Below are 17,169 nucleotides of genomic sequence, written 5' to 3' on the forward strand. Positions count from 1 at the left end.
TACTAAAAAAAACACAAATAAGTATATTTTATGACATTTGTGTGAAGACGCAGATGATACACTGCAAGATCGCAAAACCAGGCCTTAATTTATATTTTAAATATTAATTTATTCTGCTTTCCCTAAAGTTATTTCCATATTTAATTATTTTGTTTTTATTTAATTCTTTTTTATATAAATTCCAGTTCCAATCGCATGTTTAAAAACAACATGTTTATTTATTTGGGTTCTCTTTTATTAATTTTTATATATTATCTTATATTCAATTTATTAGTTTAATTTAGGCTTTTTAATTATTATTTTTTTTTTTATTTAACATATTTTGTGTACATATTTTATATTTTAATTTTATGCTTCGATTTTGTTTCGGCTTACTGTAAAAGCTTAATTTTAAGTCCCATCTTCGAACGGTTTCAACTCGAACTGGAACATTTTTATTGCTTAACAAAGCGCCGCCAATTTCATCGGAAAGTTATTATTCTCGCCCATTTGAAAGGCATTCCACACAAATAGAGGAATCCATGCTGAGCCGCAGCAGTGCGGACCTGTCATTTGTTTGTTTGTGCGGCTCATTTTGACGTTGGGGGGCCGGGCAACGGCAGACGGAAGTCCCTTGTTTGCTGGCGCTTTTACGTTGCGGCCTTTAAGTGTTTACGTGGCGTATTAGTAATAAATGTAATGTGTATAAAAGTGTCGCACAGCCACATGGCCACATGGCTACACGGCTGACACGTGGACCTCAAAATCGCTGCTCCGGCTGCTGCTGCTAGCTACTGCTGCGGTTGCTTACTCGTAAAAACAAATGTTTACAATGTGTTCCAAGCTTTGGGGCAAGCCCAAACGTAGAGTGTAGATTTTTACAACTTTATTCAGGACTGAGCCAAGGTCCGTGCGCCGTAAACAAGCAACGTCAAGTGGCGCGTCAAATGCAGGCACTTAATCAATCAAAGCTGCGAACGAGCGCACCGACCAGCTCCAGTGGCGGGGCAGCGGAAGGGCCTCAATAGTGCCCTTATTAGACGTTGGCTACTACTTTGGGCCAATGCTTTTGGCAGCACAAATTATGGCGCTGCTGTCTAAACATTGAGCGTGTGTCTGTCCATTCAAGCAACGCACTTTCAAGGACTTTTGCTTTGATAGACTGATTGGGTCCCATGTTGGCCATACTTTTAATGTTCAGCCTGTACAGTCTGGCACGTTGTCTATTTGTGTTTGGCTTGCAAGCAAAATATTCAGTATACAACATGCCAAATCCCTATTTAATGCACTGCCAGCATTTGCCGGACCGCATCATAAGCTACACTCTATCTGCCGCTTTCAGTGTCCAGCGACTTAGCTGGTTTTATTTGGTAAGCTCCAGGCTTAATGCCTTGACAATATGTTGTCATAGGGTTTAAGTAGTTTGTTTCCTCTAATACCCTATAACCATTGAAAGTGTATGTAAGAGGTGTTTGCAATAAGCAAAAGTGGGCATTTTCGGGCTTACATATGTGCAAAATGGAAATGTTTACCAGGGTATTTAATCTTCGACGTGCAGAATATATACTCTTTCATTCTCGTGTTAAAGTATTAATTATCTAATACGAAATCCGTATAATATTGTGGCACACACTTTTTTGTTAATAATATTTATAACCAGCGACCAATTAAGAAGCTCAAATTTTTATCTGTTAAGATTCCCCTTTGGATATTATTATATTATTACTATTTGCCTTTGCGTTTCCCTTTTTTTTTTTGTCATCCTTTTAGACTGCCTTCAGGCCAAGTGCCTCCCCACCTTACAAGTATCTCTTTGCTGGTCTTTAAGTTTTGCATAAATTTGTGGAAAAATTCATTTCGCTTTATGTGCGCTGCGAAAGGGGTTTGCCTCTTGGCTATTTTTAATTAATGAAAATATTTTCGGTGGCTAAAAATAATGTTAGACGCGCATAAATCATATTAAATTTTCCTGGTCAAGCGCAACATTTGCATAGCCGAAATAAATGCAGCCTTAAACTGACAGCACATAATCCCATGCTCGCAGCAAAAAATTTAATGCTGGCTGCCATTTAAATTTTCAGCTTGCTGTTGGCTTTTGGGCCAACCAATTAAGCTAAGTTGGGGCTTTCGCTCAAGTACACCGCGTAATAGAAATAAAACATTATGAACAAGAGGCGGCAGCCAAATGAATGCAGCAGCTGGAAATTTGGTAGCTGGCGCACAAGTCTTTGTTGTTGCTGTTTAATTCAAGTGGCCGCTGCTCAAATTAACTTCCAACTTGAATTACAAGTTGGTGTATTTTTATTTGTTTCTTTTGTTGGCCTAAAGTCGCCAGTTTTGTAGCCGGTTTTTTGTGCGTGGTTTATTTATAGGGGGCAGCATAAGCAACAAAAAGCCTAAAACAAACTGAGGCGCTCATAAATTTTATAGCAGACACACAATGAATCCGAATCCAACAACCACACACACACACACACACACACACACAAACACAAGCACACACACACACACGCACTGACGCACCCGCAAACAGGGCGTATGCGCAATGTCGTTGACTTGCAAGCCGACAGCTTAAATGTTTGTGTTTGCCAAACATTTTCTAACTTTCTTGTTCATATTTTTGTCCATTTTTTATTTTTATTCGAACATAAAAAGTCGCTCTTGGTGGCAACACATTGGATTCCTTGAGCACAATGGTGCGTATGTGTGATATTTTGCAATGCCAACACGCAAAGAGCTTTATAGATTAGCCAATAGCTCAGCACTGGCAGCAATTAATAAATGACACACCCAGTTGTCTGCTGGCCAAAAAAAAATAAAAAAAAACAAACAAAAACCCTGTAAGAAAGTTCATTAACTTTGGCACACGTGGCACTGCGGCACGTGGCATTTACTTCATCAGCAGCTGAAGGTTCGCGTCTTCAGCTGTAGCTCTCTAAATGGCTCATAATTCATTGCGGGCACAATCAATCTTTTGCGTTAAACTTCGACTCTTTCATTCATTTGCATGAGACTGCTGCCTTGCTAGCCCATTTGTAATGGTCAAGGATGACAGTGGAGAGAATGCGAATACAAAATCCGCTGCCATTTGTAAACAGCGCGTCAAAATGTTTTGCGTGCTGCATAAATATTTATAAATATTTTCTATAATCGCGCCTTTTTCATTTTCGGCCACGCTTTCCAATTTATTGCTCATATTTATAGACTTTCGGCCGGTTTCTATTTTTTGCCTGCTCAACATTCGCATATATCACAGCTCGAGACAAATTTGTGTGGCACGTTCGGCAATTATGCGAACTAGCTGAATGCGAGCTTATCAGAGCAAACGTGACTATTATTCACAGCTATATGTGACCGAAAAAAAAACACTTTTATTTATTTATGTCTACATCTTCTTGATGAGCTGTATTGAAAGAGAATATGACATCTAATAATTTCCTTGAGCTTTTTTCAAATATTTAATTTTCATGGCAATTGCCGCTCTTGAAACTTTGACAAGGCATGTGATGACATGGATCTCGTGTTTTGAAAATTTGTTAAATTTAACATATTTATTTGGTAATTAATTTTTTATTGGGATTTTAAGCTTGCTGTTGCCTTACGCTCGCCGGGTTTCAACCAATATAGAAACTTGATTGATTTATAATTGTGTTTTGGATGTGGCTTGCATGTTTTCTGCTATTGAGATGGCAGGTGGCCTGGTGGAGTTGGGCAGGGAGGGGAAGGGGATTATGTGGGCAAGAATTCTCCTTCTTAGTCTCCTGGGCACCTTTGGCGTGTGGGATTGTTAAAATGGATTGTTCTTCGACCCAAGGGATCTTCAGGTCTCTGAGAAGAACGCCATCAAAAGCAGAGTCTTACGTTGAAGGTTGAAGATGGAGCAACCACAGCCACAGCCACAGATCTGAATAGCATGTCGCCAGATGAGGACCACAGCTTAAAGGCGACGCCCAGTAAAGTAGTTCTCTTAATGTGTCTGGCTAAAGTTAGGCGCCTGTCAAGGGCCACGCCCAGGTATCTTGTTTCGGTCTCTTCTCTAAGGGTTACCCTGCTTAGCTACAGAGTTGGCGGCACCTGTCGGAAATTTAAGACTGAGACAAATAAATTATTCACTTGACAATTTAATCTATTATCCATTTTCACAATATTGATACAAAAAATGTATTTGATATTCAATGCATTCACACTTGCTTTTTTATTTATATATATTTTTTTTTTTTATGTAAAATATGTTCTAAAAGGTTAGCACATTTTGTTTACCTAGCTATTCATTCAGTTCGCTTTTTTTCCACTTAAACAAACATTAAAAATATTGCAAATGAAAATCCATTTGCACTTTTCATAATTGTTTTTATCAATGCAATAATCAGTCCAGTGCACAGCGTATAGATATGTATATATATTTTGTTGTTTTCTAATTAATATTTATGAGCTTTTCAAACGACAAGTATATCTATATATAATTTATGTGGCTCGTCGAGCGTCTGTTTGCAATAGAAAAAAAATTACAAATGTGTTAATTTTTATTGCCCGGCCGCATTGTCGCGCTCTGATATTTGTTTATTTATAAATGTATAAATGGATGTTTTTTGATTTCCATATGCAGCTCGACAGACTTTAGTTATAAATGTGCGGTTTTGGTTTGATGTGGCTTTCTAAAAATATATATATTTTAAAGTGCCTGCTGCTTGCCAAATGATTTGGCTTTTAATATTTATTTTTGATTATCTCAATTGTAAGCAGCCTTTGGCATCGCATGATCTCTCACACTTTGTTATCTTATCTTTGTTGTGTCATGATAAATGAAATATACCTAAAGCCCAACACGAAAAGTTGCTTGGCCTTGACACTGGCCGATTTCCTTTGGCTCATGCAAGCTGTACCACGTGACGTATGCGGGATTTTATTTGTAAACAAATGCTGGCAAAAAAAAAAATTCAAACAATTTTAGATGCTCTTCCGACTTTTTAAGGCAGCTTTTAGCAGTTGACCAACCAAGTTGATATCAATATTAAAAGAATTTGCCTTAAGAAATTGTTCATAGTGCAAGTAATTTGATAATTGAAGAAAATTCAATTTTATTAATGAAGCATTTTTCTTATTAGGGTATTTTCACGTTTCTATATTTTAGAGAAAAATTCTCCTTATTTTTTCTAAAAAACATAATTAAACTTCAGCTGCAAATGTTTATTTTACATATTTACTTTAATTAAATTTAATTAATCATAAGTAAATATTTTATATAAAAAGGCTATAAGGCGCATCTCGTGAAAATGGCAACAGATATTAAGATGTTAATAAATACGGTAATTATTTTTAATTAATATGTAGTCGGAGCAATCCATGATTGCCTTCGGCTAAGTTATTATGTATGTATAATTCATTAAGTAAATTACGTTGTAAGCAATACATATATAACATGAAATTAACTCAAATATCAATCATGCCCTATTCCTGTCGATATCTCCCTTGAATATCTATAACATTGTATGGCAAGCGAGCATATACTTAAGTTTTTTCTTTCAAATACAAGCTAACATTTACACTCGTAATAGAAGCAATTTTGGAACTATTATGCGCGACCCGGACTATATTTTCATTTAAGTGGCACTTACACACGTTTACTTTTTGTACTTTCAATTGTTTAAAGGTTTTCTTTTTACCTATAAATTACGCCAAATTGAATTGACTTTTGTCAGTAATACATTTAACGTTAAATAGGCAGCTCATTTATGAAGCGGCCTTTATATTAAGGGAGCACACAAAGCTGACCTTTAACTCGTGACTTCGTGGGTCATTAAGTTCATTATGTTTGCCTGTGACCCGTCTGTGTCCATGGAAAATAGCTTGTGATCGCCTTCAATAAAGTGCTGTCCAATGAGCCGCACAATATACAATTAATTAAGTCGCTAAGCGCTCATAAACAAATATGCCAAAAGACCCGTACCTAAGCCCGAAACTCGGATTTCTGATAACAGGACCTTGCCCTGGACAAGGTTGGTTTATTGAACCAAGTTTAAGGACTGCAAAGCAGTTCCTTGACATTGGCCACAGAGTAGCAAACGCCAAGTGTCATTGACTGATGCGATCTGTTGGCATGAATTTCACGTTGAATAGAAATTAATTATAAAACACCTTTTGTTAATAATTTAAGCGGCTATTGTGTGCTGAGCATCAGCAGCTGTTTCTCCTGACGGTTGCCTTAATAATAAGTATTTTTGGGGCGCCACAAGGTGCCTTATTAACAGCTCTTGGTGGAGTTGAATCTCGCAGATGCCGCTTCTTTCGGCTGTCAACAATTGCCGTTTAGCGTTGCCAAGACTCCAATTATGTGCACCGTTACTCTGGTGAGAGCGGACGCCGAGTGTGCCTGAACAGGTATCTGATTCGCATGGACTGAGGCAACAGCCATTGGATCCCACCCCTGCGCCTGCCCCCCACAAGCTGGCACAAGCGGCGGAAACATTTTGCAATTTTCAGTTCAACAATAGAAAGCAATTACAAAACAAACTCAGCGCTAAATGAGAGTGTGGCAACAAGGCAAACAAAGTGTGCTAAGGAGGAGGTGTCTGGGCGGTGCAACAGGGGCGTTCACTTTGTGCGAATTGGGCGTGTGTGTGTACGTGTGTGTAATGATGATAATGCACACACAAATACACACACACACACACACAACTGGGCTGTTGTCAGGCATGGGCGATGTGTTGATTGGATACGCTCGGAATGATTTTTGGTTGGCAGTTTGGAATGTGGAATATGGTTACGAGTATATCAAAAGGGCTTGCTTGCGAAAAGGATTGCCAAATGTGAACGTAATAATGTTTATTCAATAAGCAATTGGAGCTAAATGGGTTGTATGCATCTTTCGTTTGAAATAACTGAAGCTTAAATTCTTTTATAAATAGAATTGTATAACATTTGCGTAAGGAGCTTGAGTTTGTTAGGAAACAAGAAAACTTTTGGACAGCTATGCTAAGCAGCAAGATCTTATGTTTCGGCTCCTTCCATAGAGCATTAAAAAATAGAGTTTACCAAGGTAATAGATTTGGATCATATATAAGGAGCATATAAACTTAGTAAAAGATTCAACAAAGAAGTTTCTCATACAAGAAGGGCTGGGTATACGCACGGACAACTATCTAAATATATATAACTTTATTAAGTATTAGCACTTGATCTACTATGTTTAATCCAATACAACCTCAAAATTAATTATAGCTCCCAATGAAACTTTACATAAGCTCGAGTAGTCGTTAAAGTCATTGAAGGAACTATTATAAGCACTAAGAACTAGCTGGCAGTAACAACTGCTTAATGGAGTTATAATAATGCACAAAAAAGCGACTATTAAATTTCGATTTTAACAAAGCTATTTAAGGTTAATTATATTGATTGCTGAAATATAAGCGATGTAATATCAATGCGAATATAATTAAAACAAAGTAAATGCTCATAAATTGTGCTCAATTGTTTTATGCTTTAGTTAAAATATTGCATTCTAATAAGCCGCATTGCATAAAGGACGCCTATTTAGCTGCTTTGGGCACATTGCGCATACGCCGCGTGTGTTTGGCGAGCGCTAATTGCGATGGCAGACATAAAGCGGCTACTTGCATTTGACTAACAATGCATTTGCATTTTATGGGCACACACAAAATGCTGCCCAGGTGTGCCGAGCCGCGGTGCAGTCAAATTAAAGTCAGCTAGGCACAGCCAACTAACAAAGTACGCCATAAAATGTGCTGCCAACGGATGTCATCGTCGTGGAAACTTTGTGCCGTTTATTGTTGACTCGACTGCCCCCATTTCCGGCATCCGGGCTGCGACTTGAAACTTGCAACTAGCAACTTCTAACTTGTAGCTGCAACCTTCAGACGCTGTTTGTTTTATGATTCCGCGAAAAAGCGCTGTGTGCCAAAGGGCTCTCGTAATTCGCCCCGCATTTCTGCAATTAAATTCCGTGACACGACCCGGCTAGAGTGTTAGTCTTGTGTTAGCCTTTTTAACTAGTTGATGAAGTTCCTGGCTTGCTTACTTGTTCTTGTTATTGTTGTTTTAGTTTTGCATGCAATTAACCAGTGATGCCAGTTAGTTAGCTAAAAGTTGTTGCTGTGCATGACAACAAGTTGTAAAGTTGTTTGACAGTTCCATCAATAATTCAATCCCATGATGACTCACAGATCTTAATTTGTCAGCTGCCTATAGAAATTTCGTCACTAGATAAAGCTTTTTAGCATTATTTACATAATTGATGGCATTATTAAATTATCAAGCATAATCAATCATTTACACAAAAGACAAATCTTTGACGCACACGTGATATATTATAAAAGCTACATCAGCTGTCAATGCTTAGAGCAAAAAATCTATTATGACAGATTGTTATGAATAACAAAATGTGTGAATTATTCATGCAACATTTTAGAAAGTAATTAGGCCAACTTAAATTTTGCTCAATTTTTAATAGTTGACAGCATTTTTATGCGAATTTAATAACTTGTCAGAATTTACTTCAAGTTTGTAATAAATTCATATTTACTGACCCTTGAAGGAGGAGGATCTAATTTAATGTCAAAAAGAAGCCAGACAGGTTCCCGTTGTCACAATAAAACTTTTTTCAATGAGAAAATATTGTAATTTCGGACTTTATTGAAACGGCATTAAAATTAAATCTATATAAATGCTAAAACGACGAATAAGCGAATTCAATTCAATTAAGTTGCTTGCTTATTTAGTAACCTCGACATTCATAATCATCTCCATTTACACTTCCACTGCTCAACCGCAAATGTCCTTCGTACGTGGCAAACACACAAAAGGTACAACAAACAACAACTGCAAATGACGTGCGCTGCTTGTTAACTGACAGCAAGAATAACAAGGCTAACAACAGCAACGGCAATAAAATCAATAAAAAAAAAGCAGATGTTTTCATGTAGATTGTCAACAAGAACATTTTCTAAACACAGCTTAAAAAATATATTTCCTTGTTAACTGAATTCCAACAAGATGCCAAAACAATTTAATATACAAATATGGTTGAGTTTCTATCTATTAACATAACATAATAAGGATGTTTGGAATTAAAACAAAAAAATCTCATTTTAGATATCGCCTTATTATTCGATTCTCATTAATTCAAATAAGTCTTGTAGGCGTTTAGACTTTGATTTTCAGCATTATCTTAAAGGGTTCTGTCGAGAATCTGTTAAATATTTTCTCTAACACTTTGTTTCTCTCTCTCTCTCTCTCTTTTCCACTTTTTCCTAAATTTACTCAAACTTAATGTCGCTTTCTTTTCAGAGATATCTGTCTGCCCCAAAATAACAGTTGGGAAAAAACTAATCGTTCTTTTGGATGTGAATTTTTGGGTAAGTACATAGTTACATATGTATTTATATATCAATAAAAATATATGTTAAGGCAATTCAGTCTTGGGCATGGGCTATCTCATAGTATGTTATAAAATGAAATGGCCTGGAAAAAGGCGTGATAAAATCATTTTCCATGCCCGCATATATACACACACACACAATCAGCAAACGTACAGAGGTCTCAATTAAAACACTTCATTAGCACGTGCTGCAGAGTTGGAAGGAAAAGAAACTTTAGCTCCCACGAGGTTTTTAAACACTATATTTAAGGGGCAACGTTTTTCTTTGTTGTGCTACAATATCAAAGCATAAACTTCAATGGGTTGTACATGTTGTGAGCCTTCAATTATATAGAAATCATGCACAAGTGAGCTTTTATTGCGGTTTTCCATGTACATTATTTTTTGTGGCTGCAAAAAACATTTGGAAAGTTTTTAGCAAAATGTTATTTAAGCATTCGTTTGCGTGTTAAATTATGGTCAGGCTAGTCATAAATTATAACGCGGTCTCCATTAAAATGTTCAACTAAACATGCAATCACGCTTAGACCGACAGCAATTGCAAACAAACAAACAAACAAACAACAGCAAATTAGTCATAGAAAATGCCCACACACACACACACAATCACACAACCACAATTCATAATTAAAATACAAAAAGGCATATGGAAGCCAGATGTTGCACATTTAGTTGTTGAAATTAATTAGACTTGTCGTTAATTAAATTGTCGCCTTGGTGATAGAAAAGTGTGGTAAAAACTTGCGCTGTGTGCTTTCTGTCTGTTCGTTAGTTTTTGATGTGCTTGTAAATTGCTGAAAGGTGCAATTAATTTTTGTGGAATGAACTCAAAAAATTAAAAAAGTACTTGTTTCAAAGCACTTAAAATGTATATGTTTTTAAACTGTACAAATAAATGGCAATAATAGGTTTTGCATTTAATTTCGCGGCTTATACTCTAAGGTCTCGGAGGGGAAAAAGTGCGGCTAGAAAATTTTGAGTTTGATGTTATCTTTGAAAACAGAATTTGTTGCCATATTTTAATGCACTCTATAAATAAGGGTAATGGAAATTATTAATTGAACAAAATCAATCGACTTATACGATATTGCCTTTATATTAGATGCCAATACTTAAGATGCGCTTAAAACTGAAGCATCTAATTGATTGCAAAAATAACACCAATTACAATTTCAAGTAGTTGAAAAGGGTTGCGTTTAAGTGTTGGTCAAGCAGCTAAGAACAAATATTGTGAAACATCTTATCACATCTTATTTAATGCGTAAACAGACATGGTTTAAAGCGTGGAACAAATATATTTGTACTCTTTGTAAAGTATAGTTATTATTCTGCTCATCTTTCGACTGAGGCATAAATAATAATGTTGTTAAGGCCTTGTTAAAGTCAAGTAGACACATCTTGATCTTATACAATTATGAAAAATGCTTTTGCTAACCGCAAATGCAACTGAAGCGCAAATACACAACAATGTGCGGCAAGGCTGCTGTCATCATGCTCTTTGCTGTGCAGAAAGTCAACACACAAATACACACGCACACATAAATACATATATACGTATATAATACAAGCTGATTGCCAGATGCGGCGCAATAAGAAATACGTAGCATACAAATGAGCGCAACTTGGCTAAAATCTAAAGCTTAAGATCAACCACAAACGACAAACAGACAGAAATAAAAAGCAGAAATGGACAGCTTTTTCCTGCGTGCTTGATATTTGAATTTTTTTTTTATGGCACACTAAAAGCATTGGGCAGGGCTAAGCTGTGGCACAGTGGGAATTGCAAAAATGTGGCGAACAGGAAAACTATTATAAATATTGAAAATCGAATTACACCCTCAACAAATTTATGTGGCCACAAATCTTACCCTTAGCTCTACGGCGACAAGTGCCGCAGTCCGCATTCGTGCCATAAAATTCGGCAATTGACAATATTTTAATTGCATATCGGTATGATATATGGGCCTATAGGGCCCACATTTCACTTGTCCCCTTTCCCATTTGAAAATGCATATATATATATTGATATAGCTGGACCAAGGACAGCACGCAAATCTTTTTTACTCTTTGCATGCTGTGTGCTATGTGCAATTCCTATGGAAATTCATTTGTAGCTGCCATATAAAGTGTCCAATAAAGGTTGCATCTCCAGTGGCTTGGCAGCTACAGGAATGCTATGGGAAATACGTGTAGCATTCACATATCAAATGAATGCTTACTAACATTAAACTGGAGCCAACGACGACTTGCGAAAATGCCAAAAATGTTAGTTCTGCTCGCTCGAATGTGTACAGGAAATTTTAGACAACGACTGCTTTAATAAAGCATGCCCTACTAGTTTTCTTTATTAGGGCACCCTTCAAATCCAGATAATAACTACCTTAAACTTCCCAGCACAGCCATAAATTATTTCATTAAAACTATCTGTGCGACTCTCATATACCTTGTTGAAAAACTTATCTTCAATATAAGCAGCATTGTTGCAGCCCACTTCTCGGCCGCATACAATGCAATTGTTGCACATGCCAACAGGAAACATGAAAAACATTTCCCAGTCACATCTCAACGTGCACAATTTGTAAACAACCTTCCACTCAGACGAGGTCCTTCAACAGCATGAACAACAAAACTTTAATGCAAATAACAATATCAAATAAAAACAAAATTTTGTTAATTCAAAGTGCTCGACTTGGGCTTACTTTATAGAAAAGTCTGGACTATGCATTGCTAACTGAAAATCAAAATTGTGATTTTTAGCAATAAAACCTAAATGATATTAAGACATTTAGGTTTTATTGTTAATAATTACAAAAATGTAAAGTTTTGCTCTCGAAAACAAAAACCAAGTGAAAACTTCTCAAGTTCTGGATAAACTCATTTAACTTGCTTAAATCTAATGTTATTTTCATGACAGATGTCATTTTGGTTTCTTTTTTTTTTTTTCATAAACTACCCTTAAAATCGTAGATGCCTTCTATTCAAGGCAATGTTTAGGGTATCAAAACACAATCCTGCAGCTGCAAATAAGAGTAATAATGCAAGAAGGTGGCAAGTCAAGAGAAACCACAACAATAAACTTGAGATACAAAATAATGGAAAGCGATAATTACACTGTTCATTTAAAAAATATTTAATTAATTCTTTGCAGTTTTAGATGTCAGTTGCGTTCATGCTGCACCTTCAAGAAAGCGTGGCTGTAATTGAAAATCAATTTCCATTCGATTTTCAGGCTCTCTTTGAACTGCGCTCACGCATACCAAACGGATGAGCTGTGTAACAAAAAAAGAAAAATCAATGAGAAATGCAATTACGAGTCGTCTTTTGGTTGCGTGGGCGTGGCAATGTCAGGGCGTGACGACAAAATGGGGAAAGTTAGTTGCTTTTAAGAAGTAGTAAAGCACCAACATAGACATTCAAACACCAGGGCAAGTCGAGCAACAGCTGTATTAAACTGATAAAACTAATTCAATAACTAAGAATATTGGGCAGTTCTTTGCCCAGATTTACACTCATGATTGGCAACATGCCAGATTTATGATAAATTTAAAGAATATTAAATAAAGATAATAGTTTGAGCCAAAGAAGAGGCTATAAAAGTAAGTGTAATAAGAACAATATGTTGAATATATTAGGTTTTTCGATTTTCATGAATGCAAGTAATGAGATTGAGGTCAGTGAGTGGATAAGAATACGGTTAAAGCACGAGAGAGATAGAGAGTCGATGTTAAAGAAGGATAGAGAGGGAACATAAAAAACCCAATATATATATAAACCGAATGAAGTAAATAAGAGAGAGAGACAAAGCCGGAACTTAAGTATCGTTCAACATCAACACATATTAAATTGTTTATAATTGGCGTGTTTTGCATAAAGTTGGCTTTTAATTTTTATCAATTTAATTTTCGCAAATTCCCTCAGGCATTCAATATAAATTCACACGTTTACATACCTATTGAAGGGATTTGCTGCAAAAGCTGTGCTCTTTGGTCGAGTTAATTCCCAATGACCAAACGCATTTCGAACTCATTTACTTATTGTAAGCCCCTCATAATCCCCGATTTGCACTTTGAATTTTGCATTCTGAATGTACCAAAGCATTTGTTGCTTCAGGCTACAAGCTGATGAAATAACAACAACAAATGGAAAGAATGTTGACTTCAGATCTAATTAAAGTATTTGAGTTTGTGTTTCATTCGCCCGGCGTAATTTAACTCGCCGTTGCTGTTGTTATGTCCTCTTGTTGGGGTTAGTAATTTTATTAGCAGTCAACGCGGAAATAGCAATTAATTCCATTAGCATCGACATCGTTGTCCTGCTTCCAATTTCCATTACCCAAGCTACTTATCTAGCTAAGCGCTGAATGTCGGGTGGACGCATTAAAAATAAATAGCACAAACCGCAATAACATCCAGTCGAAGGACGACAGCAGGCTTCAAGGAATGTGAGTCTCTACGAGGCGTCGTCTATGGAAGGAGTTAATTTGAGCTGATAAAATTAGTTAAAATAGTTAAGCTGCACGAATCTGTATAACTTTTTAATTGTCCCAATTATTTGCGCACCTCGGGCGAATAATAAAATGCAATCGGTAGCGGGAAAGACAATTTAATGTAAATTTGATTAAACGCCCTGGGCCATCAAATTAGCGTAGCTGCTAAAGCGGCTTAGTTAACAAATAAAAAATGACAATTATTTGGCTATAATTAAAATAATTCAAACATACAATAGATAACTAGATGATTATATTAGCTACTCAGTTTAGTAAGGCAATAAAAGAGAGTGCCAATTTCATAAGACGAAAATATCTCCGACCCCCTAAGGTATATATAGTTATTTTCATTAAACTCAGCACTCGTTCGCTATTCTGTAAACAGCATATATAGGGTATTAAATCTTTCTATTTTTGATATAATTTATAATATGTCCAGCCCTACATATTGAATATACAGACATATAATCCATTTATCCATTCCCATTAATATTATATATACAATAAATGCATAATTTTACTGAATTAACATTGAGCACACAGACTGAAGTCAAAATGATTTTAATAGACTCACATTTAATATTCCATAGACCTGTAATTATATTTACTTTGCCCGCGTCCCGCATTCATCTATATGTATTATTTATTTTCTCGTCCAACTTTTCTTGCAACTCGACCATGACAAGGATTGAGATGGGCAGTTGGTGGCTGCTGGTTGGGATGTTGGTTTGAATATTATTATTTGATTAGTTTAATTTGTTTATTTAACCGCAAATGACAACTGTTGGCTGGCATGGAATACGTGATAATGAGTGCATGTGACAAGTTGTGATTAAATAGTTACAGTTGGGTCTCAGTATGTAAACACATCAATTACATCAATTATTCATTGTGCTAAACACAGAAGAGACGCCCCTCACCCAGCCTCGCAACAAAGGCCAAAATAAATACAATTATTGAGGGATTTGGTAACAACATTTATGCATCCAAATTGTGTTGCAAATAGTTTATGTTTGATTTAAAATTCAATTGATGCTATTTTCTAGCACGATTTAACCTGTTCGGTATTTGACAAATGCCCAAAGCTGGTTGATTATTGTCTATGCTCGAGATAAATGGCACGGCCAGTGCACAAACCTGTCAATGGACATAAATAGCTATTGACAATTAGCAGGCACTGTGGTGATTCAAGTACGAGGCGTATTATCCGGGCTCTTCGCATATCGAGCTGGGCAATTTATGGCATTTGTTGTTAATTTGTCTTTTGCCAATGGAGCTGCTGCTGGCTTTATTGCTGACTTTTGCCAACAAAAGCTAAGCCAAATAGTTGAGCACACAGTGCGTATGCTTGATATATGGCATACAATGCTAATAGAGCTTAACAGACCAGACGCCCCTCTGGCTGTTTAAACCGCCATTGAGTTATGGCCTTCAAGCGTAAGCCACAAACTAAACGGCTTTTGCGGACAGCCAGCCCAGGCTGGGAAAGAACGAATTCAACTAGCTTTAATAGAGGCCAGCTCATTCAGAGGTTGGCAACCTTTTCTGGTCAGATACAAAACTTCAATTTCAAGAGTATTAAATATATTCAAACAATAACAAATCAACAGACTTCACACATTGAGCCCGATTCATTCATTATCATCGGGCTTTACTGTGCGTCTTTCTGCGCTATTTGTGTGGAATTTAATGCGACTTTGCTCTTGTGTATTAGTTGAACAAAATTGGCCACAATCTCCATGCTATGACAAAGGCCAATCTCTCGCACAGTGCTGCTCCTCTGCCCGGCTGACCAGGTCGGGCATGTGCCCAGCCAACTAGTCGGGGTTCAAGTCTGGGTCTTTAACGCTGTGCTTTGCACCTGTTAGGTGTTCGTAATTGTACGTGAAACTTGTTGAAGGCTTCAATTATGATGTGTTTGCACGGCGCACACTTCCACACACTTACGCACACACGCACACTCAAACACACACTCTCATACACACAATGCAGCCGCAGCAGTGCGCGCGACTTGCACTTTACCATGGCTGGTTGGCCAAGTTGTTGTTGTTGTTGTGGTTGTTGTTGTTGTTGTTGTTGCTGCTGCTGCTTTTGTTGACTTGCATTGGCTTTCATGTTGGCGCTTTTGCCGGCTTCTGTTGTTGCTGTAAATGCAGGATAATTGGCGTAAATAGCAAAACAGCAAATTGCCATTAACTATTGGAAAAATGCGCTCTGCTTTCAGCCGGGCTCTGTTCGGGACCGTTTTCCGCTGATGTCCTTGCTGCGGGGCTTGCGTAGGTGTTGGGTGATTACGTGAAATGCAATTAAAAATATTTAAGCTGCAGCAACATGCACAGCAGCAACAGCAGCAAGTGCATAAATACTAGCCAGAGCAGCGCGTTTTTTTATAGCGTTCGATCAGCTTAAAGGCTGTCGCTCGTTTTTTCCCCCTATGGACATCATCTTTGCTTGTTTTTCCAGCTTAACTTGTAGCGTTTCATTTTTTGTTGCCTGTTTACAGTGCTTATTATTGGCCATAAACTGCGGATTTTGTACCGTTTGCGTTTGCACTCTGCATTTTTACGGCCGTGCCCATTAATTAACACGGGGGCTGTGGTTGATGCTTTCTTTTTTTTCGAGTGTTCACACCGGCTGAGCGGCAACTGAGCAGGTGGATTAAAAAATTGATAGCTGGTAATAGCCAGGAGGCATTCCATGGCGGATCAAACGTATTTTAAAGCGGCACATACATTATTTGAAGTTATCCAAAGTGCTGAATTCTCAAAGTATATAAATATGCATGTTAACAGCGTTAAATAGAGATTAAATACAATTTCATTTTATATCAGTTTTTAGTTTATCCTGAACTTTTATTTGTAAAGATTTTTAAAATATATTAATCTTCTTTTTTTTTTGTTTATTGATATTGATGAAACTCGAGATTTATGATTTATCTTATTAACATTCATCATTATATTATTTAGTTGCCAGAGAAAAGATCGAGCAGTAGATTCTGTTACCCAAGATATTTAAATCAAATTCATTTTTTACAAGCTTAATTATACAAGAAGATACTCTTCAAATATTAAAGTTCTTCGTATAATAAGTATAAAATGCAATCAAATATAAAACATATTAAAGAGGCAAAATGTATTTCAAATATAATTGCATGCAAATAGTCTTGCTTCAAACATTAAGACACGCTCTGCTTAACGAAAAAATAAATAGATTTTCATTTTATTTAAGTTCCTAATTTTGATTGCTCTCGGGATTCATTCAATCCGCACTGCCAAATGTTACTTTCTCTTTTTTTTTTATCTAATAGTCT

At 36.7% G+C, this 17,169-nt stretch overlaps 1 protein-coding gene across 1 annotated transcript in view; it reads left to right on the top strand.

Moving 5' to 3' along the window:
* Oct-TyrR (Octopamine-Tyramine receptor) overlaps nucleotides 1–17,169 on the top strand; it is a 97,476-nt gene that overhangs the window by 19,949 nt on the left and 60,358 nt on the right. The window contains exon 3 of the mRNA XM_032434727.2: nucleotides 9,283–9,350. The gene's annotated coding sequence lies outside the window, so the exon portion shown is untranslated. The remainder of the gene's footprint in view (nucleotides 1–9,282; nucleotides 9,351–17,169) is intronic.

The sequence above is a fragment of the Drosophila virilis genome, chromosome 3 (assembly GCF_030788295.1).
Source record: "Drosophila virilis strain 15010-1051.87 chromosome 3, Dvir_AGI_RSII-ME, whole genome shotgun sequence".
Lineage (NCBI taxonomy): Eukaryota > Metazoa > Arthropoda > Insecta > Diptera > Drosophilidae > Drosophila > Drosophila virilis.